The 24,526-nt window shown below is 27.2% G+C and overlaps 1 long non-coding RNA gene across 1 annotated transcript in view; it reads right to left on the bottom strand.

Moving 5' to 3' along the window:
* The window catches only part of LOC129969668 (uncharacterized), a 444,985-nt gene that overhangs the window by 104,511 nt on the left and 315,948 nt on the right, over window positions 1–24,526 (bottom strand). The window contains exon 2 of the long non-coding RNA XR_008784550.1: window positions 10,426–10,463. This is a non-coding gene — a long non-coding RNA (uncharacterized LOC129969668). The remainder of the gene's footprint in view (window positions 1–10,425; window positions 10,464–24,526) is intronic.

Below are 24,526 nucleotides of genomic sequence, written 5' to 3'. Positions count from 1 at the left end.
AGTTTCATTGTTTTGGTTCATAAAGAACTACGAGATATTATCTCTTAGTGCATGTGTGTGTGTCTGTGTGTGCGTGTAAGTACGTGTATACATGTGCGTGTAAGTGTGTGTATGTATGTGTATGTGTGTGTATATATCTACACATGTTCGTACATGCATATGTGTATGTATGTGTTCTTGTGTATCGTGCACGAAATAAGTATGGAAATTGATTAATTAAGTGAAGAAAATTTCAACATTTTGGTTCATCGAAAACTATGAAATATTATCTCTTAGTGCATGTGTGTGTGTATTGTGCATATGAGAAAATTACACTTTCATCATATTGATTAATTAAATGAAGAAAATTCCATGATTTTGGTTTATTGAGAACTATGAGATATTAATTCTTGGTGCATGTAAATTCACATGATTACAAGCTTTCAAAATACTACCAAATTGTTCTTACAACAAGCGACTGAAACTTAACTGATCATTTAATGTGAAATAGTACGGTTCAGTATTCCTTTTTTTTTCAAAATATTTAAAACAAATTTTTATCGCCATGTAATTGAGATATCATGTATCGCTACAAGGAAACTTTTTTTTCCTATAGAGGAAAATAGGAAATGAACAGAATATAATTATACTTTCTTAAAGACTACAGGTTTTTACACTATTGAAATATTACCTTTTTATCACTTTTTTTCAAAGGATTTTGGCCAACAATAGAAGAATTTGAAGCGATGTCACAATTACAACAAATGCAAAATACATGCTGTTTAGCAGTTTATGGAAGTATTTGATCTGACATAATTCACTTTGGATTCCTATATTTCTCCCGTAAAAAATGATGTTCGTCGTGAGCAGAAAAAGAAGTCATTGTATTATATATAAAATATAAACAACAAAATATCTTAAAAGCGAAGGAAAGGTGAAAAAAAGAATGCTTCTAAAAGCAGCAAACTAATTATTCCGAAAGTATCAATGAAAGCTCATATTTCTTTTGGAATTAAAGAAAATGTATCAAGTCATTTTAATTTTGCATTTACAAATTTATCTAAGATAAGTTTTTTTTTTAATCTTTCTTTCAATGAACAGATGAAAGTGTTTTGGTACATCATGTATATAATTGATCAGTACTTTTCGTGACATGTTTTTCTTAAAAGCCCTTAGAAAAATAATAAAAAATTTCCTCACTCATTGGAAAACTCAATACAAAGACTTCATAAAATATTTTGAGATTAGGGGAGCAAAAAAACAAAATGACAGAATTTTTCTAAGGAATGTATAAAGGAAAAGGGAAAAAAGGATTTGTTTTTATTTTCAATATGTGAAAATTGCTTTTCATATAATTTATTTTTCTAAACAGTTAATAAAAAATACTAATTAAAATCATAAAACAAGACGAATTAAAATATAATATATTTAAAATATTAAATATATTATTTCGAGTAATAAATTGTCATCAGTTTCAGTATATCGTTATCATTTGTTGGTAAAATAAAGAGCTCTGATTTTTTTTTTCTTTTTGCTTATACCATAATGGGTTAGTAAATATAAAGTAAGAAGTATGTAAGCTCGAAACAGCGCATTTTTTCTTAAACTAAATTATAATAATGCTATCTCAATAAAATAGTCTAAATAATATCAAACTCTAAAAAGGCGAGTTTTGGACATAAATCTGAGGCACCAATTATTATCAATGTTGTTGTTTAGAGATTTTTTAGTTTTTACTTTCTTATGTACGGAGTATAGCGAAAGCACTACAATCATTGGTGAAAAAAACTGGATTCGAGATTCTAACGAATTTACACGTTTCAGACTTCCTTGGGTACGAAAAACCCATTTTTGACACCATGCCTTTTTATCTGTGAACATGATAATTTAAAAAGTGGGCTAGACGTTTGAAACTTGGTATTTGGAATTACAATCAAAATTGTATATTTCCATAAAATTTTGAATTAACTTCATTCAGAGAATTTTTTTTTTCTTTCTGGGTGTTATAGAGAAGGTGAATTATCTAACAGTCAAATGTAAAGAATTAGCTAAAGTTTGGTAGATTTAGGTTCTAAAATGTAAATACTTGTCAAAATTTAAACCAAGTCCGTCATGAGTTTAATCATCAGTTGATTTGTACTTTCCATGCATGCAAATGTTATAATTCGTGAACACAATGACCTAGTCAATGAAATTTCATATATAATTTTTCGAATGCAATGCTATTTTGAGCATGTCTATAATTTTTTTATTGCATTGTTAATGATACATCGCTTGAAATTCATCTATTTAAATATATATCAGAATTTTAGTAACTAAACATTAATCATTACAGTCAGTAATGACCTTCAACTTATAGCATCAATTGACTGCACTCACAAATATAACTGCAGCGTAAAGGAGAGGAAAACGATGCAAATATAATGATAGCCATATGTTCTTCATATAATTTAATTTCTTCTATCTTGCAGAAGTATGAAAGGAAAGTTAATAGATATAATTCCGTTATTTTTATCTTCTTTCAAATATGAAAGTCATCGACAAATATCTCTAGGTATTCTTAAATAATGAAAGAACACGACTTCAGAATGCATCTAAAATTGTATAAACTAATAAAATTGCCTCAATGAATGGAAATTTGAAAAAAAGGAGGTAAATTTTCTTTTGTTAAAAAATATCTCACACAAGGCAAATTACACTATAGACTAGATTTATAAGCGTACGGTAATGAAAGCTAAAAAATTATTTGTATCTAAACATATATGATTAACTATAATAAAGGTTTCATTTATTCTAATTTGAATAGAAAGACATCATTTATCACATAGTAGAAAATGTACTCAAAACTGGGTTTCGAGCATTTTAAGTGATGATATACAAAATAAGCATAATGAGTAGTATTCACGACTCTGCTACATCTCTGCTAATGCCAAGGAAAAAAAAACATCTATGAAAATTAATCTATAGCTATGAGGTACGAGGTAGTACAATTAATGAATCATAAAAGTGTAATAACTCCTTCATTGCAGTATTATGTACGATAATTATTTGCTAAACATTGGTACATCCATGAAAAAGTTTTGAAGATCTATATCAAGAAAGTTATGACCCTTAGATGGCATTTATAGCATTTCCAGTTTTAAAAAAAATCATAATTCCCAATTTCTAAGAGACATGGCTCGGTAATTCCTTGAGGCAACAGGACGTCAGGTGATGAGATTTATTGGGTTAGGCTTCTTCATAAAGATGGTCAATTGCCCGTTATCACGAAAGATAGTCCCCCACTTATGGGGGTGTTTACTATGATGTAGAGAGCATAAAGATTACTCATATCAATAATAGGATGGCGTACTCTTTACAGATAAGATGAGTTTCCGTATGACAAAGGAAAATGGGCGTCAACTGGAATAATGAGTAGTGAAATCAGGTTGCATCCAAATAAAATCAAGGAGATGAATCACTTAAGCAATGTAGTGACTCGCGCATGAGTGTGGCTTTATGCTGAGTAAGAGGACTGAATTTTGCGTTTTTTAAACAAACCTGCAACCACTGATTAACAGTACTGTAAATAAGTAATTCATTTTCACCGTTGTCTTCAGATATCATCAGGCAAAATATTCATTTTATGTTCGATAATGCCAAACAACATCGCTCTGATGCTACGAATTAGCATTTGGAAAGAGAAGATGACATGCGATTATATTCATTATTTTCTCTTGAGTTGAATGCTGTTCGACATGTGAAGGATATTTTTCAAAAAAAAAAATTACTTATGTTCACATATATCTCCTATCAATAGGCTTTAATAAATGCTTATCAAAAACTGGATATATCTAGATCAATATCTGCTTCTCAGTAATCTTGCAGTAAATAAGTGGAAAGAATATCAAGCAACCATTGTACTTAAAACAATCGTATCGATCACTAAGCAACACGTGTGAATTTTTCTTCTCTTGGTTAAATTGTTCTTTTTATACATAAAGCTTCCTTAAATAATGTCTTTTTTTGTTTTAGTTATTCAGTATTTATATTCTTAAGTTATTCAAAATCATTTTTCCATGTACTTTTTTGATATCCTATAAAACCAATTTAGTTTGAATTTCACTTATTAGAATTGATTTTCTGTGAAGTTAAGAATTGAAATCCATTGTCTTCTTCAATTTATTGTATCTATACTTACTGACAAATCTTTTGGATTTCTGCACATTCCCTTCTTAAAAGATGAAAACGCTTTTTTCAAGGATAATTAACTGATAAATATGAAGAAGAAAACAATTTATTAAAAAAGTGTTCAATTCAATTATAATCAAAATCTCACATGCCGTATTATTAATGTCACCATAAAAGTTTTAAATGTTTTACTTTCATATTTCACCTAGAACGAATTTCATAACCATCTAAGATTTTGAACAGATATTCATTCAAAAAAAAAACTCTATTGAAGCAATTATTTTTTTCAATTTCATTCTTTCGCTCAACATTAAGCATCGGCAAACATCCGTAATCTTTAGTTTCAGACAATGTCTGAAAGTAGAGACAGCTGTTCACATTAGTTTCATAGTATGATACTTATCATCATTTCATTAAGTGAAAGCTTACGAATTCTACCCAAACTAAGGAAATATTTTAAAAGTAAAAATAATTTTAAATATTAAATGTATTATTTTCATCTGAAACCAGACGCTTTGAAAATGATCAACCTCCATTAATTTCTTTCGTTTTTATCTACATATGAATATAATAACATTTCCATTATATTATAAAACTAAAACTTATATAAAATGCAGCATGTAAAATGTTATAATATAATGGATAATAAAAGATAAGATGTGAGTGCCAGAATAATACTCGCATCTTATTTTAACATAACCCTTATATTATAACCTTTTACATGTTAAATTTTATATAAGCGGAAGAATATCTTAATCTGGAGGATGAAAAAATAATTTGCTCAAAAAACTAATGTAAGGAAAAGAAAAATTCAAATCATTTTAAAATACTTGAGCTAAAGAAATTTATTTTCATTAAAAATGGAGGAATTATTTAATAATATATTTCATTAAGCTATAAAAGAACCTTTATTTTCCCTTTCCATGTTTTTGCATTGATTCATTAACTGGTTTATTCTTCAAGCAGCTTAAAACTTCTTTTGCCACATAACCACATTTATGAAAATATAAATTTCTTGCATTTAATAAAATATCTATAGAATTTCTACATTTGAAGTTTAGAAAACCCTTTATTTCAAATTTAAATCAATGATCATTTTTTTTTAATATTTTGATATGCGAAAGTAGATAAAATATGGGTATTTTATTTCTTTTTAAATTAATTTCTTGCGTCAATCTTGGCGAACACGAGATGGGTGGATCGAAAATTCCATATGGTATTCTATCAAAACTTAACTGTGAATGTGGACTTGGTGGACTTTAAAATCACTTTTGCTCTCATGTAGCTCTCATGAAAATCAAAAATAAGTCTTCTATGCACTGATATTATTTCTTAGTTCAGACTACATTTGAACATTACAAGGCATGTCCTGGAATATTTCTATCACAGTTTCCAAACTGAAGGTAAATTACTAATTTTAACTCAAGAAAAATTATCATTTCAAATTATCTCTTTGTCCTGCATTTACGAACCTATTTTCCTAGAATTTAAAAATTTAAAAATATATTCTTCAATTATAGGACAGGTATTCACATTTAGGATGAAATACACTAACCTACTAAGGTCCTCAACCGTACTTTTATGTGACAGAACCACATAATTTATTTCTCATCCCGTGGGGCTCAAAAATCTTAAGGTGTAAAATAAGCCTCCCTCAAAAAGATTCTGCCCATCCACCGAGTAAATTTTAGAGGTAAAATAACATGAGCCTCGGTACACTTACCGCATTTTATGCGAAATCCCCGTGGACAAACAGCACTCTGACACGAAAACAACATTCGGGAGATAAAACATGATTGATGTCCTACGTAAAACACACGTGCTGAATAAAAGGAAACCTTACCAGAGTGCCCTGACACTCTATAGCACCCTGGAGTATTTCCGTACCTTCGTTAAATCCGAACACATGCTGTGGTACCCGAAAATTAGGGGTCTGGGCATAAATTATTGCATCCTATGGCATTTATAAAAGTGTTATAATTAACTGCACATGAGGGCTGTTCAAGTGAAGCACTTTCAGGAGTTCCTTAATTTACGTCAGCAATATGACAGTCATCAGTCAGGCAGGCATTTGTTTAAAACATGAGCGTGTATGATAAAACTCTCCTTTCAGTAATTAATGTCGAAGTTCGTCCTGGAAGTAAATTTTCAATTTCGCGTCCAATCAAATAAGAGTCTGTCTGGTGGAGCAGACTGCGACAGTATATTTACTTGATCTATTGTCTGCTGAACCAGACTGAAGTTTGTAAGATAAATGCATGCTCTTCCAGTGATTAAATCATGATCAAAAAGATACTGAAATGTTTCAGCACATTAAACAGAGAATTTAAGATTACTGCCGAAGTTTGTACTTTTAAACTTAATTAAAACTTAATAAAATTACATTAGTTTAATATATAAAAGATGTAAGGTCTGAATATATTTCTTTGAGATATTCCTGTTTGTTATTATCAATTCTATTTTTTATCTTGGAATTTTATGTATCGCTTATAAAGAAAAATATTTGTAATTTCTTTAAAAGTTATATATCGTTATGAATAGATATATAAAGAATATAAATCCTGTCTAGGTTCGTACTTAAAATTTTTATTCGACTGAAAAATTTCAACTTTAAGTAATATGAGAAACATGAGAAGGAATCTGAAACGTGTAAAGAGTATTCAAGATAATTTGTTTATTTCAAATATAAAAAAATATAGGGCTGAGAGATACAATGTATAAGCACGAAATAAAATACTTTCAGAATAAAACTGAAAAGAAATGCTTTGATTTAAAAATAAATGAATATAAATTATTTACAGTTGTGTTTTTTGTATACGCTTAAGATGGAGAAATTCAATAAATTTCAAATTTTGTTAGAATGATATATATATATATATATATATATATATATATATATATATATATATATATATATATATATATATATATATATATATAACATTTTATTGATCTTTGCAAATTATAACTAGTTAATAATTTTAAACAAACCAATTTGCATAATAATAATGCAATATTGTTTTACATATATTTATATGTAATTATGTATCAATATATGTAATAATAATATGTATATCATAATATATAAACATAATATGTATATCAATACAAACTATATAAAAGACAAAGTACAATTCGTGAGGTTTTTTCACAAGGATGATAAGAACTTTACTTCTGCAATAAAAAGCCTTTCGTCATCTTAACCCGAAGACGCATGACATTTCGCATTCTAATATATAATGGAAAAAAATCGAAAGAATGAAACAATTTGAACACTACTAGGCAGTTCGGCGACATATTGTGAACTAGGCACCAATGAAAGACGTTGCTACGTCTCCCCAATTGTCTCACAATACTGTTATAAACAGTTTCTTTTGCTGTTGATATGCCTTTTCTCATCTTTTGGTAAATGATACGGCGGATCCTAAGGCATTTTCTATACAAATTCTGCAGTGCTTCCCAAGCGTCCGAAGGGGATGTTAAAGCTTGTGAAACATTTCTTACGCAGTTCCTTCATGAGCAGTCTTTGGGGCTTCCCCGTAGCATATTCTGTAGTCAGATGAAGACCATTTTTAGGATATTTGTGTGACTACAGGATGTTGTGTGTGCAGGATATTGTGATGACTACAGATATGTGTAATTATTTGACCTGAATGATTAAATAATTGCACACAACATCAGAATTTGAGCAATAGAAAAATTGAGATCCATTAAATCCATTGACATCACCCATTTTATGGATATCCAATCGAGATCCATTAAATGTCCTTGTAACCTATATATAGGCATACAAGGAGCTGTTGAAAATAGTCGCTCCAAAAATAATCGCGCTGAGTATTGCATGAGTCATAATGACCTGATATTTGTATCATGTGCTTGTGATTTATTGCAAAAAAAATAAATACAAAATATTCCTGACATATTGTGTTTCAATGAGAATTTTTTTTCTTTGCATTATTTCTAAATGAATACCGTGATTTCCCACAAATTTTATCATTCTCTAAGCAGCATGTTTCACAACAGAACACAACACTAACTCAGACGCAGCAATGCTATATATATGTGTGTGTAAATAAGTGTGACCAAGTCTAAAAAAATAAAAAAAAAGAATGAATTAGCTTTAGCTTTACTTCGAGTTTCTATGTTTAGTTCAAATTGTGGGAAATGCTACATCTATAAAATGAAAAATTACGTCGTACTTTTCCGATTAAATAGATAATGTATTCCAAATACATTAACTAATTTTTTCTTACTTGTTTACTTTGCCACTATTTGAGTTATATCTTATTACATGTATATAACTGAAGATAATTCTTATTGCACATGGACAAATATTTACATTACTCTTTGATATTTAATTATTCATATGAATAATTAACTCATATATTCATAATTTTCCTAATTTTTAAGCTAAGCTAATTGTTACAAAAAAACAGTCTAGACGCTTTTACTTAAATGCATTGTTTAATTTTGAGAAAAGTTGAAATGAAACATAACACGAAAAGTGAATTTCCAACTTACAGAAAAGGCATACAGTTTGGTATATGATTTCTATCCAGGGATATGAGAATAAGACCTTCGCTCTTTTTTATTGACATAGTTTCAGTAACAAAAAAAAATATCAGAAGACATCCGCTATGAATAAAATAAGAAAGAAAAGGTATTTCTATTTTCTTACCATGAACTTTTCTTTTTTTTTCAATTATCAAATGAATCTTCATTACTAATTAAACATTAAGAGTTCAAAAATTCTTATTGGATGTTTCTTGAGTTGATAAAAACAAAACTGTTTCAGAAAACATGCATTATGCATATATACTTACAGAAGGCTTGCATCAGTCTCTCAAAAATATTTGAATTCAAATTGATACATTAACCATTAATTTCTTTTTAATGAAGCAGAAGGCAGGATCAAAATGTTACCAAAAATTACTCCCAAGAGTTTATGTAGAATTCTATCCTATAGAATAATATTTAATTACAGAGCCTACAAAAAATTATAAAATTTTCTTTGAAGAATATATTTTTGTTATTTAAACGATTTAGCAAGCAACAATTATTATTATTATTATTTTTATTTACACAGTTATTAAAAGCAAATACACCTTGCAAATCTTTTAGAGAGGAATGTATTGTCACAGTATACACACACACACACACACACACACACACACACACACACACACACACACACACACACACACACACACATATATATATATATATATATATATATATATATATATATATATCTACAGCAGCTGAAAACCTTCCAGATTTTATTTTGAAAATGAATGGAGATCGAGATTTGATGAAATAAACGTTGAACAGAAAAAAATCATTTTCAGTCAGTTAAAGTGTAGGGCTTAAAGCTATATGCACTAATTTATATTTTTAAGAAATTTTACTCTGGAATAGAAAAGAGTTTGTGAAGTTTGTGCAATCAGTAATCCTTGGTGAGTTGACTTTTTTCTTTAGACGTAAATTATTTTAAGTATTATAGTTTTTATTCTTTAATATTGATATCTTGAAAAAATATATATAACTAATTTTGCATGTAATCGATAATAGATTATAAATAACAAATCCAGTTTTTTTTTTCGTCATTACACATTTTTGATGAAGAAGATCAAGGACATAAATGTTAAAATTTTAAATAAATTTTAATTTTCAAATTCCCAATCATTTTCCATCGTAGTTTTAAAAATCTACATAATGTAAAGAAAATAAAATGTGAAAAATAATTAGAAATAATTTCTTCTTGTTTACAAATTCTATGAAAATCAGTACTTAAATTAAAATTTTGTATTACAATATATGCTTTTTTAAATGAAACATCTAAAAGTAAGATACGTTAGGGTTTAATTATTAAATTACTGCTTTATGTTTCTAAAAATCATTTTTTTTATTTTGTAAATTAATACTTAAATTATTTAAATTACCTTGATTTTTTTAAATAAAATTTACGCAAAAAAAATGCAGTGCCTTATCACTGCGTTTTGTAGTATAAAAAAACACTAAGCAATAATATGGAATATCAACCCTTTAAATAAATAAATAGTTTTAGAAATTAAATGTACGTTAAAAAATGCAAATATCATGCTAAAAAGGAATTTGTAACATTATTATTTCCAAAATTATTCTTTAAATTCCCTATTTTCTTGAAAGTAATTTAACAAAAAATTAACAATAGTTATTGAATAAAATTCTAGGCTTTTCAATATTAATACATGCATACGTATAATTTAAAAGAAATAAAAATGCTTATTTACTTACAGTTTTAAAGGAGTGTTAATCCAAGGAAAGATGCTCTTCTGAAAATAGAAGAATCTTAAATTAATTCTACAAGTAGAAACATGAAGTTGTCATTAAAAACTAAAATAACAGAAAGTTAAATTCATGTTCGAAATCTAAACTTAATCCATTGATTGATCCATTAAATTGTTCGAAACTTAATCCATTTTGAGCATCATTAGTTGCATATTAAAAGATGATGAGCCTCAAAAGTAAAATTCCTAACAAAGAATATTAATAATTAAATTGTTATATTTTTGAAACCAAATATTTTAATTATCAGTGCTCATTAAAACAATTAGCTATCTTAAATAATATTTATTCGATATCTTATTAATAATTAGTTTCTTTCTATATTTCTTTCTAGTTATTCTCAGTATTGCTAAGATAAATTATTTTTATAAATCCAACTTTATTTAATGAATTTATTATTAATCAAATTAACTATAGTGGTATAAAAAATGTAACTTTATTCAGATTCTATAACAGATAAATAACTAATCAGATAAATTAAGCAGCATATTATGATATTAATTTTATTTGTTCATTGATTAGTTAGGTTTAGAAAAAATATGATTATAATGAATCACTATATACAAATTACCCAATCAATATAGATTAATTTTTCATTATTTTCAGTATAGATTCTCTGTAAAACAAACAAACCAATCATAAATGTTCCACACCTATGTGAAACTAAACATTAAATGAAATAAACATTTGCCATCGTTATTGAATGTTGCCATTCGAATCATTGTAGGCCAATGTCGATATCTTCATATATTAGAATGAAATGATTCTTCTGTAGTATATTATGCATAAACAAATACGTATAACCACTTCATACTTCTATAGATGTAATCATATTAATGTGATTATATAACTGGTGATTATTTAAGTGGTGTTGTGGGTATGATGTGAAAATGTAATAGAAATACGATCCCCCTCTATTCGTCCTCAATTGACTTTCCTAAGAGATCAGCAAAAAAGGTCCACCCTAGCCTTAACTGTAAGAGTAAATGATGATTCGCTGCTAAGCAATCGACTCCTCCTTCATGGCACAGGACAGAATTCCAGCAGATTGTAGACACCCAAGAAACTCTTTCACACGAAGGCCCTCACGAAATTAAGTAAGTTCTGGTATCGAAATTCTTCATCAACAAGAAGATCTATGCTGACCCATCCTTCCTTGGTTAATACATCCATCTGCCTTTTATTGAAAAAAAATAGCGACTGAATATGCAGATTAAATTTAGATATTTTTAGAATAAATTAAGAAAAAGTAAGTCCATAAAGAAAAGTATATAATTAGAAAAAGTATATATTGTGGCAAAGAATAAGAAAACATAATCCTGGAAAACAAATAAAAGAATTAAATAAATCGGTGAAATAATCAATATACGAATAAAATAAAGTTAAAAACAGAAAAATAAATATAATAAATATAAAATTAAAATAATTATAATAACATTTATAGTCATTCTAATAAAGAATAATAATCCATAATAACATTCAAAAATATATAAATAATGAAATAAGCAATAAATAAGCCAATGAATACAAAATATACATAAGTATATTCTTCGTAAATTGAAAGGTGAAAGGCTTTACCTTTTAAATTAGATTTCAAAATGAAGAAATTTTAAAGAATAATTCAAAACAATGATTATACATATATGTAATATTGTAAAGAAATTCTTCTGGTGCATATCATTGTATCATGGCGTATACAAAGCTAAAATGATGCATATAAACCAAATGAAAAATAAAGCATAAAAATGGAAACGAAAATATTTAAGAAAATAAAATAAGAAAAACTGACAATTATGGCATAAAACATCGAAATGTTGTTGAACACATTCTCTGTCTCTAAAACAAATCACATGAAATATGGCAAATAATAACGCAGCATTATTAACAACGCAAAATAATTAATATTAAGAAAATTAATAAAATGCAAAGAAGGATCTATTAATATAAGCGGATTACATCCTGATTGCTATTGGTGCTTGGGGCGTTCAGTTTTACAAATTTTTATTTTGCTTGTCTAGGAAATTTAACAGTTTTAGGTATGAAATTTAACAATTTTGTAATTGAAAGTATACAGATCTTTTGCTTATAGAAAACAACTTATAAAATTTTTTTTTCAGAGTTAGAAAGAATACTATAACAGGTTTAAATGAAAATAGAGAAAACGGATATAAAGAACTCAAGAGTAGTCTCTGCTCTCTATATTCTGTGTGGAAAATAATACTTCATTTCATTGTTTTGATGGATAAAAGCCCCAAAGAATTACTTCCGACTAAATCTTTCACGTTACATACTTGTTGACCGAAAATAATCATTCGTAGTAGATAGTCAACTCCTCCACTTTGTACCATTGGCGTTAGAAGAGGAAGATGAATATTTTAACCTGAGCCATATTGTGACAATCTATTGAAGTGAATAATTTGTATGAAGAGGTTGTGAAATTTTGTCGATTTGTACGCGGGAGCTGCATACAATTGGGCAAGAAATATTAGCTATAGACTGAAGACTATTAGGAGAAGTTTTTTGAGCGTCTGATAGGAAAGATATGTATTCACTTTCATGCAAGTAGAACATGTTTTGGACCTTACTTTCTGCGATTGAAATGCACTCTACCTTGTAGAAATAGTCTGGTTATTCTAGCACAGCTGATGCTACACCGTTGGAGAAGGTGAAAATGAATTCCTTATCATTGTGGAAAGGCTAAGGAATTCTTCTACCTCTCCATAGGAACAGTATGGGATTTCGCTATATTTGACATATACCTTGTATGTATAAAAATAACTTTTTTTTTCAAGTCCTTATCATTGTGAAAAGACTAAGGAATTATTCTGCCTCTCCATAGGAACAGTATGGGATTTCGCTATATTTGACATATACCTTGTATGTATAAAAATAACTTTTTTTTTCAAGTCCTTATCATTGTGAAAAGACTAAGGAATTATTCTGCCTCTCCATAGGAACAGTATGGGATTTAGCTATATTTGACATATACCTTGTATGTATAAAAACAACTTTTTTTTTCAAGTACGGTTGATCCTTTTCAGGTTGACTTTTGGTAAGCTGTTATAAAATAATAAATTTTTATCCATCTATAATTTTTATCCATCTATAATAATAAATTTTTATCCATTGGTCCCCGATGGTCTGGTGATAAGGCCACTTTTTCGTTCGTCATCATGTAGGCGTTAAATCCGTCAGGGCGAAATGTCAACATGATGGTGAAGGGAACGCCAGTGCAGGTGTCGTCCTCGTCATTGGACCATCGTTCAAAATTACGAGGGCCATCTCAAAACAGCTCCAGTATTGTTTTAAAAACAGGACGTTATTATAACTAAACTAAACTTCACTTCAAAGCATTTATCAGGAATTCAATGTATTTTGTCACTTAATATATTTGATGTGTGGATAAAAAAACTGTTCTCCAATGCCTTTGTTTCTGTTTCCCCTTAGTCAAAAGACTAGAGTTATTAATAATTAGATTAGAAAAATCAAAATAACTATTTTGATATTCATTTATATAGTATCTTTTCATATAAGAGCCTATTTAATTCAAAAGAGTCACAATTTAATGCGTATCTACAGAAGAAATTGTAAATTTGTTTAAGAAAATGTAAATGATTGAAAGGATTGTATCTGAAATTGTGTTTTATAAAATCAATATATTATTTAATTCATTATGAATTCATGTTTAGTAAGTCTTTAAAGAAAAGACAGAAGCAAAAATGTTACCAATTTTTTATTGTGAATAATTTTGTTGAATTGCAACTTTATTTTGTTCTTTAAATGAAACCCTTTTATGTAAATTCAGGATATGTGGAATTCTCCTGAGTCCTATAAGAGAAAATATACTTCCAGAAGATCAAATTGGAGCAATTGAAGAAAGTAGAAGTAAGCAAAATTGAAGTGGATGAAATGTGTCAGCAAAAACTAGTGCCGCACTTAATAGCATTTCTGGAATTTTTATCGAGATTCTGACACATTCGTAAAGAAGGTGTTTTTGGATTGAGCAGTTTTTGTTGGAAAAGCACTTTTTCAACAAAGGAAAGTTTGAAGTCAACAATAGCATAATTTATAAATTTAGAACTAGTAACAGTGCATATTTCTTTTTAATTTTTTCTTCTAATAGAATTTTATATATAAAAGCCAATTTTTGTGAGTCAAATGCATATATTTATTTTCTTATACCAGAAGCCCCACGTTCACACGCATACGTACAAATTCTCATAACACTCACAAGCATACATACAAAAACAAGCGCGTACACGCACGCACATACAAACACGTATATATTTCACTGAAATCAGTAGAAATTATCTGAAGAAGATATTTTTAAATGATTTTTTTGTTTGTTTTATAATAGATATTTTTCCCTCTAAAGAAAGTTTTAAGAAGTATTTGTTATGAAATAAGAATTGTTTTACACATGCAACTAAAAATGTTAATTTCCAAAAAATTATTCTCTATTCTTTTAATAATGGAAGATTCTGAAATTTTAACAAAGTTCTATTACATTAAAAAATACAAGCTCACCAAAATCATAGAATGAGTTCATAGAAATCATAGAGTAAAAATTTTAGTTAAGAATCGCCACTTCACAATACCATTCCAAGAATACACATTTATGATGGCAAACCCTATTTTAGGAGTATTTTATTATAAATATTTAATACATAGTTAATAATAATTAATTTTAATCTCATTTAGTCTTTTTAGAAGATAAAATTGAAAAAATAAAGACAAAACTTCATTGCATCATTGTTAATTTTTATAATGGCAAAAATATATCATGCTAAATAATCACAGTTTTAACATAGACTTTCCATTATCTATTCCCTTTAATGAGATAACAAACTAATATTAAAAATTTCAATTATGCATTCGCAAAACTCAAATTATAGCATTAGGAATTTAATTGGAATGCATGTTTTTGCTATATATGATTGCAGTAATCCGTTATTTCTCAGTATATTTTTTCTTTTTCTTTCCAAAATAATGTGTCGATACTTTTCACTTGGAAGCAACTAAAATCATATTTTAGGCTTATAAATAAATAAGAAATGGATTTAAAAAAATAATTTTAAAAAAGTAAGTGTCACCTAATGATTATTATTTATTTTTTAATCAATAATAAATTATTAAAATATAACCCAAAAGGTTTTAAATTTCCTCTCATTAATTAGCACTAATATTTATTTAAGGATATAAAATAATTGAAGCTTTTAATAAGAATTTTCAATGACAAATAATCATGCAAGATTTAAAAACTATTATATTCCAAATATCTAAAATTTCTGAATCACTGATATTATTTTGAAATATGAAATGAGAAAATGATGACATAGTGTTTTCAGAATCTAACGGGATTATTTTTTTAATCATTAGGAAATATCAAAATCCCTCTGAAATGAATATATAGCACATTTCTCCTAATATTATTTAAAATAAATGTATTTAAATTTATTCAAAAATATTTATTGCGAAATATTTATATCAGCATATATTTTGAGCATCTTGTAAGAAATATATTACATTTTCACTTTGAAAGGAGTATAAAATAAACATTAAAATACATATTAATTGTTATTTATCCAAACTTACCCTTTATACAAATAAAATGAATTCAAAGAGCTTTATGAATCTTAATTTTATCTTTGAATTGCACAAGTAAATAAACAGGCGCTATGAATCAATAAAGATTTTCTATATTGATTTATATATACGATAATATTTCACATTAATTACAATAGATTTCAAAAGAATAAAAATAAAGCATGTATTAGTAGAGTGGGCTAAAATATTTAGGCTAACAAAAAAATATGAGAATACTATTATAGAAAATTCTAATAAATTTCAAATCAAGTGTCAGAAATTGTATTTAATACCACCATTAAGTTGAAATAATTAAAAAAAAGTCATCAAATTATATATTAGAAATTGTATTTAATATCACTATTAAATTCAAATAATGCAAAAAAGTCATCAAAATATATTAGAAATTGTATCTAATATCACTATTAAGTTCGAATAATGCAAAAAAGTCATCAAAATATATTAGAAATTGTATTTAATATCACTATTAAGTTCGAATAATGCAAAAAAGTCATCAAAATATATTAGAAATTGTGTTTAATTGCACTATTAAATTCAAATATGCATAAAAGTCATCAAAATATATTAGAAATTGTATTTAATATCACTATTAAATTCAAATATGCATAAAAGTCAACAAAATATATCTGAGAGGATTTATCAAATATTTATTTATAAAAAAAAACAATTTTGATACGCATGATACTTGAAAGTCCTCACATTAAATTTAAGTGTTTGTGATTGAAATTATTATTATGATCTTTGAAATATCTGAAATCCATCAATTATTTGCATATTTGTTATTGAGATATATACAAATTCTATAATAATCCCAAAAATAAACAAACAAATGCATGGATACAAGCTTTCGTCGTACGAAATGAATAATTTCCGACATTATTTATTAGAAATAAAGATCACTAAATTAATTATATCTGGAAATATCACAAAACCTTTTTAAAAATAGAACTTAAGTAGTTCTTGTGGTCCGTATATCTTTCATGTTTTGATCGTATTGAGGTAAAAATACTTTCCTCTATGCGTCAGTTAAAGAGTTAATCTATTCTGACATGAGACATCTTTTCGTTTATTGGCATCAAATATCTAGAATATGTTTCTGGAAAAGTGAATTAAGTGACAGAGAATTATATTAATGTCCATTTTTTGCTCTTAATATTTCCTGGAGGATGGTAATATCAAAAACATGGTTCAAACCATACGAACTATACAACGAAATTCTATTTTAAGGATATTAATAAATAGGCTAAAAACACTTTTAAATTTAAAACTTGTGAGATAATACATTAAGGCAAGTCTATCAAAATATCACGTATTTAAACTCAGTTGTAGAATTGATATTGTATTGGAAAAAATAATAGAAATAAACAGTTCTCAACTGAGTTCTGAAGTTAATATACTGCTCACTCAAATTGGAATACATTTGGGAATTATAATTGGTCGTCAAAATTTTAATTATTGCTTTAGAAAATTGTTTAATGTTTGTTTCTGCTATATTTTATTGATTTTCGGTTGAAATCTAAAAAAACTTACTAAGATAACCAATAATAGTTATATTAACTAGTAATGAAACAGAAATCAGAATATAATTACTAACACGCTAATAGTTATATCCTAGACACGTTTTTAATTAGAATTCTATTTTAATAATAATACTTAAATAAATTAGCCTTTTTTGTATATTTATGAATGATCAGGAAATTTTTGCTAGCTTTATATTTCTTACAGTCGCTCTATGAGTAATATTGTAAAGACTGAATAACTTGAAACTATTCAATAATCAAAATAATTTGTTTATTTTTTTTAAAATAGCTTTTCTGGGCGCTCCTTAAATATCAAGAATTTTAAATTATGCAAAAAATATCCTTAAAAATAAAATTTGTGCTCAGAATTTTAGAAACTTTGAGTGAACTACGCAGATTGTTGAAAATTTTATCTTGTATTCTTGAAATAAATTTAAAATTTTATGTGTAATGACTTATCTTTAAAAACGAATTTACTTCGCGATGCTTCCATATTGTGTATCTCGATAGACATAAGATTGAAAAATGAACAGACATCAGAATTTTTAACTTCAGAATAAAGCCGATTCATCAAATTTCAGATAGTATCAATCCTAGTAAAAGTGATTCCGCCGAGTTTTGATAAATAATTTATATCTTTCTGTTGGAATTGAAAGCCATCATCAATACCATTTTGTCTATACGCCTCAGAAGTTTCTTAAACTCCCCAGAGAGAATAGCCAAAATATCTCTTGAAATAGAGCCACTTATAAATAATGACATACCTTATGTCTTTTTCTATTCTTTGCTTTGCTGAAACTCATTCGAACATTTAACTTTAGAATTTAACCTATACTGCCCAAGTACACAGAACCTCCTTGATGGCTTCTCGAACTATGGTTTGAGTTTCAATCCCTTTTCATTAATAATTTAGAATATTATTAATTATGTTTTAGATGGCTTAACTCATTTCTACTTTCTTGTTTACGTAGTTTAGAGAGAGTATTGTAACCACCGAAAAATTCGATTATAGATTTTGACGAATCTACACTTTTTAGACCTCCTTAGTTCCAAAACCACATTTTTCGAAAATGTCCGTTTGTCTAAAAGTCTGTCTGAGGCAAAGATAATTCAAAATACTTTGAGTTAGACACCCGAAATTAGGTATATAGTCTCGAATCCAAATTTGACGACTTCTATCAAATTTTGAGCAAACTCCGTTAAAAAAAAGTATGTATATCCTTTTGTTCAATTATAAATTAAAGCGATAACTATACAATGATGAAAGCTAGATAGATAAAATTTGGTACAGAGATTCAACACCTATAGTTTGGACATAAAATATTGATAGTTCAAATATTGATATTTCAACACCTATATTTCAAATATTGATCTAAATCCAATCTGAGATTGATCATTTGTTGGTCTGCACTTTCAAAAAATTATAAACGAGATGACTCAAAAATGCAATGACTTAAATATATTTGTTTAGAAAATATACGCGATAATAGGGAGATGCTAGTGGGTGGGCCCGCTTTAAGATTAAATTTGAAAGAAACGATTTCAAAATGCTTGAAAGTGCTGTGATGCTAAAACATAAAACGTGAAATTATTAAGAGTTAACGAGATTACCTAATTTTCCAGGAAGTCTGAATTAATTCGTTCTATTAAGTAGATATCATAAGCATAAAGTTTATCTAGTCTTAATTAATTGGCAATGAAGTTTTTTGCAGTTTGGAATGACCTTAACTCGTTTCATTTTCTCCTTCAATTTTATGTTACGGCTTTTTTTGTCTGAGTAAAAAAATCCAATCCCTATTTGTTACGTTCTTATTTTTGGGAGCGGATTTTAAAATGAGAAAATTTAGTAGAAAATATAGCATTCTTCCTTCATTATGACACACCTATCTCGGCAGTGCTGAGATAAAAAAAATTACCACACATTTCTTATTTCTTATGTTTTGATATTTGTGTTTATTTTCTAACATTTTGTTTTTCTTTATTATATTTTTAATTTAATGGTAAGCGAAAAATAACCGATTCATAATCTTAGCAAAATATTGTAATTATAACAATAATTTCATAATCCTTGCTTCTCTTTAGAGATTACTTTTATAAAATCTATACATTTTAAAACAAACCCGCATACATATTTTTTTTATCTCCCACTTCGATTTAACTTACTCAAAGAGTGTAAAACGTGACATCTACTGGTGTGAAGCAAGATTTCCAATGAAATTTACTGCCAATATCATAAAAAAAGATAAAAATAACAAAAATAATTATTTATATTTTTAAAAACAAAAATAATATAAATTAACAAAATATGAAAAATAACTATAAAAATAATTATTATAGAAATCATTCTAATTATAATTTTGTTATCGAATAATAACAACTGTTTAAATAAATAAGAATACCGAAACAGCTTTTTATGCTTATTTGAATATTATCTGTTTATTATTAATTATTATTCTTATAATTTATATTTTTTAATAATAAAATACAAAAAATGATTAGTATTTTCATGCTTTTATATTTTATATATATATATATATATATATTTCTTTTTTTCCTTGAAGAATATACAATGTATTAGATAACTACATTTTTCTGCCAGCATTACCTATTATACGGTCCCTTTACATTTACCGACACAATAAAATGCTCAGATCAAGATAATGAAAATATTAACTCATATTCTTTGGCGATAATCAATGTTATTGATTGCAAAGGTACATTAATGTTTATCAGCGATATAATGATCATTATCAAAGAAAAAAGAATTGTATCATTAACTCAACAGTCGCAACAAGAAGAAAGGGAGAAAAGTACTTAACCTGAAAGATATTAAGTCGGAAAGAAATGAAAAAAGAATGCATTCATCAGGTCTAATGAGAAGCTCCATTTACTTCTAAGAAACTGAAACAAAATATAAACAAAGAAACTCTTTCTTTTATTTTCTCAGCAATAGAAATTATGAGGTTCAAATAATACTTGTATCGTGAGCATCTTTTAAGAAATCATTTTTTAAATGTATATTATTGCTAAAAATTTACAAAATAATTTTTGTATTCCATGAAACGAAAAAAATGGGAAGCAACCAATTTCTAAATTAACATAACATAAATTATAAAATATATTAAAAAAATCCATATCCTAAAATTTGCATGCATTTGAAAAAAATTAAAATACCAGAAATTTTCTTGAAGTCATTTTTAATGAGATTTTTTATAATTATATACTTGCTTCTATCGATTTTTTTAAATTAATTTTTAAGTTTTACACTAGGAATTGAACATGCTTCCTTACTTCACGCTAAAACGTTGTATAAACGTAATCTATACTTATAATAAAGCTCAATGTGTGTGTTGGCGCTCTACAGGCCAGACCGCTTGACCTACAGCTATCAAATTTGGTACATGTGTACCTTGGAGGTTGGGAATGGGCACCTGGTGTTCTTTTTTTCGAATTTTTAATTAGAATTGTAATTATTAATTAAAAACTAACTTTCCCGCCAAAAAAATCTTCCATTTTCCTCACCGCCAAATGAGTAAGGCTTCAGTTTTTTTTTTCCAAAAGTAATGAGGCTAGGGTTAACATTTTTCGACTTATTATTTCAAACGATTCTGTTTATTTTCTTAATGTTTGATGCATTTAAAATTAAACAATGTTAATGAATCGATCTTTCAGATTCATTCTCAAGTACTTTTGAATTAAAATAAAACAAAATAATGGAAATTAAAAATTTCTAATCCTCATAGTGTTACCCAACTGGCGTAGAAAAAATCACGTATTTGCGTCACGTAACTGGCGTTGAAAATTCACGCATTCGCATTGTGTTCTGAATTCCGCATTGTGTTGACAATTATTATCAACGGATGCGGACTGGATTTAAATTATTTTTAGGTTCGTTGTATGCTTTTGTAATTAAAATGTATTTATGTTAGTTATATATTTTTTGTATATGTATATAGTTTTAAGTACATCGTTTTTTAAGTAGTTTTTTTAAAACCTGTTTTCAACCGTTTATTTTAAATGATTCGTTTTATTTTCTTAGCGTTTGATGCATTTAAAATTAAACATTGTTAATTAATCGATCTGCTCATAATGAATCTAAGAAAATTTTGTTGACAAATTCTTGAGATATTAAATAAATTAAAAAAGATACTCTTTAGTGCCCATAAAGTTTAAACGCTGAGTGATTCTATTTTCAGTAATCATATTATTAAAAAAAGTGCTTTGTTGCAGTAAAAAATATTATTATATTAATTGAAGATTAATTCTTTCCACTTTAATTTAAAGCATAAATTCTACGGGTGCTAACAGAAAATTAGAGAGATACATAATACGTTATGACTGAAGGCCTTTATAATATTATGAATGAATTATATGACAATCAAAATTTGAAGTTTTAAAATATTTTGATGAAGAAGCTATTAAAGTAGGAATTGCATAAAATATTTATTATTAAAATTTTAACGAACATTAAGATTGGCGAACCGGCTGGTCGCCAAAGGCGGCTAGTATTGTAATAAAAGCAGAAAATTCTATTTTTATTCTAATTTTAATTCGATTCAGTTTTTATTCTAAAATAAATAGTAAGAATTCTAATTCGATTTTTTATTGTTAAACGATTGAATTTTATGATTTTTATGATTAATTTTTAAGTGTTACACTAAAAATTGAACATAGTCCTTACTTCAAGCTAAGACGTTGTGCAAATGCAATGCTATAGCATAAACAGAAAATTTTATTTTTAGTTTAATACTAATTTGATTTTTATTCTAATTAGAACAGAAAATTCTAATTAAATTTTTTTAATGATTTTATGTTTGATGCTGATGATTTTTTATAATTAATTTTTATGTGTTATACTGAATATTGAACATGCTTCCTTTCTTCAAGATAAGATATTGTAAAAATGTAATATTGTAATAAAAGCCGAATATTCTAAATGACAACTTATATTATTTCAAAATAAATATTTAAAATTGAACTAAAACTTGTTTAAACATTACTTTCTCCTTATTCTTCTACTATTCAACCAAATGAAAACAATTAAAAAGGTATAAAGAAACCATGCAGTTAATAGTTAACATTTAATGCAGCTTGGCTTCTGTTAGCACCATTATCTTTCGAGACAAAATCTATTTTTATTAAACTGTTATTTCACGTTCATTGGAATAAATTAATCCTAATCGCTTTTAATGATCGAGGAACTCTCAGTCTTGTTCTCTATCGCTTCAACTCAAACGCAATCTCATCTTCTGGACTACACAAACCCTAATTAAAGCAGGCCTCAATTTCCCATCCTCTAGGCGCAGAGCCATTGACATTATCTTGCCACAAGTACAGCTAAGCATAGATCAAGATAATGCCAAAGTCGGGATGCATGTCTCAGATCTCTTAGGAAGGGTGTTCCAGATCCTGCAAGTGTAGCATATCTGAGGCAGACGACTGATTACCAGCAAACAATCCCCTCTGGACATGCGCAGTCATCTGAAAATAACCACAGTGAACTGGTGGATAGAGGAATGGTCCTTGTTCTAACAAATGATTCACTCAGCGTATTAATGGGAATTTTTACAATCCGCAGAATAGTTAGGCTCAAGACAAGCTACATAAGGATATCAAAGTTCCTTTAAGTACTAATAGGGCATTTACACTAATTGTTTCTAGATATCTAATTTCTAAGTCGTTAAAAATGTATACTTCCAGATAGAAAAATGACTCAAATAAGGAAAACAGTAATATTTTATGCTATTTGAGCCAATCAATAAAATACAAAGAAAATATTTTTATAGTGAGTCAGGAAAATTTAGCAACATTTCAAACAAAACCGTCCCAACGTCTTTGTAATTAAATTTATGAAGCTTTGAGTATGCTATTGCAGACTATTTTATTTATTGCAGACTGTTTTATACTATTGCAGACTATTTTATTTATTGCAGACTGTTTTATACTATTGCAGACTATTTTATTTATTGCAGACTGTTTTATACTATTGCAGTCTATTTTATTTATTGCAGACTGTTTTATACTATTTCAGACTATTTTATTTTAGTGACTAGTAATCATAATAGTCACTTGATCCGTCAGTAGACGGCTGTTATTTACTCGAGGCAGTTGATAATTTGCTTAAAGAGATGGAATGAAAAGCTTGAGTGGGATGACTAATATATAAAAATTAAGATTTTGTAATTTTTTAGTAAAGTATTTACTGAGCAAAGAGCCATAAAGTATAGCTTTTGGACAAAATCTCAAGCATTTTCCATTTGTAAGTATGTTTTTATCTAGTGATTTAGTGATAAAATTTAGGCCCTGATAAACGCGCATATATAAAGGGAAAAAATGTCATTTTTTTATTTAGTACTTTATAAATCCTGTTCAACTGTTAGCAAATAATATTTTCCTTTGAATTTGATTATACAACACATTATGTGAAAAAATAATTAATGAGGAATTTGACCGTATTACATAAGCTCTGACAGAAAACCATGTTTGGATACTTAATGATTTAATAGTATATACTTCAAAATGTTCTTCAATGTATTTTTTCATTAATGGAAAATTGTTGTATTTATTATACTACTAAGTTCATCAAATTGTGGTACTTTTTTGTATTAGACAAATGAAAAATTTTATTATGCAGTTAGAATTGGTTTAATTGATATTTCTATAACTTTCTTGTGAAATGTATATATTTTAAACATTAATCATAGAAATAAATAAAGAATTAAGATACCTCCTTTTCCCATCTACTTCAAGTATTTTTTAGCTGCAGAAGAATTATTTTTCCTAGGAATGAGAAACTTTGAATCACAATCTATGTGTCTGCTCTATTATATGTATGTATTCTATACTATGAATGTATGTTTCCTATCTATGAAATGGTTAAATATTTATTTAGAGTATCTTTCATTTGAAGTATTTAGTCGCAA

Source organism: Argiope bruennichi, chromosome 5 (genome assembly GCF_947563725.1).
Source record: "Argiope bruennichi chromosome 5, qqArgBrue1.1, whole genome shotgun sequence".
Classification (NCBI taxonomy): domain Eukaryota; kingdom Metazoa; phylum Arthropoda; class Arachnida; order Araneae; family Araneidae; genus Argiope; species Argiope bruennichi.
Note: the sequence above shows the minus strand (reverse complement) of the source record. Positions and strands in the feature narration are given on the sequence as shown.